Raw genomic sequence first — 1,345 nt, forward strand, 5'->3', positions numbered from 1 at the left:
CCATGAAGGAAGTGTCTACGTGTTTGCCGTCGTAGAGGTAGGGGTCTAGGTATCTTTTACGTGTCCGCCGTCGAGGAAGTCGGTGTCTAGGTGTTCGTCGTCGAGGAGATAGGTGTGTAGGTATTTTTAATTCGGTTTAAATGTTATGTAGGTGTATACTATTTGTTTTTTTAGTTATTTCTGGTCCAGTAAAAATATTTATGTAATATAAATTCCACTTGTTTTTAATTTATAATTTTGTTTTATTTTTCGACTAGTTATCAAATTTTTTTCTAATTTTGTCTATTTGTTTATTATTTATAATTTTTTATTTTTCGACTAGTTTTCCCATTTTTTTGTAATTTTATTCACTTGTTTCTTATTTTTCATATTTCTTTCATTTTTCTACTAGTTTTCCTACTTTTTTTAAATGTTTTCTACTTGTTTCTTATTTTTCATTATTTTTGGATGTTTCGACTAGTTTTTCTATTTTTGTCTAACTTTTTTCACTTGTCTCTTATTTTTCATTTTTCTTTAATTTTTCGACTGGTTTTTCTATTTTTGTCTAATTTTTTTCACTTGTCTTATTTTTCATTTTTCTTCAATTTTTCAACTGGTTTTTCTATTTTTGTCTAATTTTTTTCACTTGTCTCTCATTTTTCATTTTTCTTCAATTTTTCGACTAGTTTTCCTATTTTTGTCCTATGTTAAATAATGTCTCTAATGTGTCTATTCTGTTTCAGAAACGAAAAATGGATCGACGAGTTCTACATGTTGAATTGGAGACGGTTCGACCGCCAATAATCAAAATAACCATGGCGGATTTTGTGCGGAATACGGATGCCGAATTAGTGTAAGTATTTCTATATTTTAAATATCATTCTTTTATTTTTTGTTGTTGTCATATCATTGTTTATATAGCGCCAAGAAGAATGAACACAGCGGAGGGAAGCTGATTTATTGGATGCACTATCCGTCGCCACTTCCGGAGGTGAGCGAACCTGCGGTGGTTTTTAATCCTCCCAGAAGGAGACGGGGACCCGACGAACCGGGTTGCTCCTTCTGGGAGGACTAGATGTTGGAAGTGGTGGTTAAGGTAAATATATATATATATATATATACTTATAGAATTTAAAAAATTTAGAAATAATTTTTTTGGTTTATTTAACTTTGTTACAGATTGAAGCGGAAAAAACAATGCATTTAATTAATATAAAAATATATTTTTCTTTTTGTGGATGACAATGTAATACTTTTCCGATAAATGAATAAATTATAATTTTTTCTTGTAAAAGTGTTAAGTTTTTATCCCGAGTGTATTTTCTCCTTTTCTTTCTCAAAACTTAGTATCGAAAAACTTAAACTA

This window comes from Wasmannia auropunctata, unplaced genomic scaffold, assembly GCF_000956235.1.
Source record: "Wasmannia auropunctata unplaced genomic scaffold, wasmannia.A_1.0 LD336027.1, whole genome shotgun sequence".
Lineage (NCBI taxonomy): Eukaryota > Metazoa > Arthropoda > Insecta > Hymenoptera > Formicidae > Wasmannia > Wasmannia auropunctata.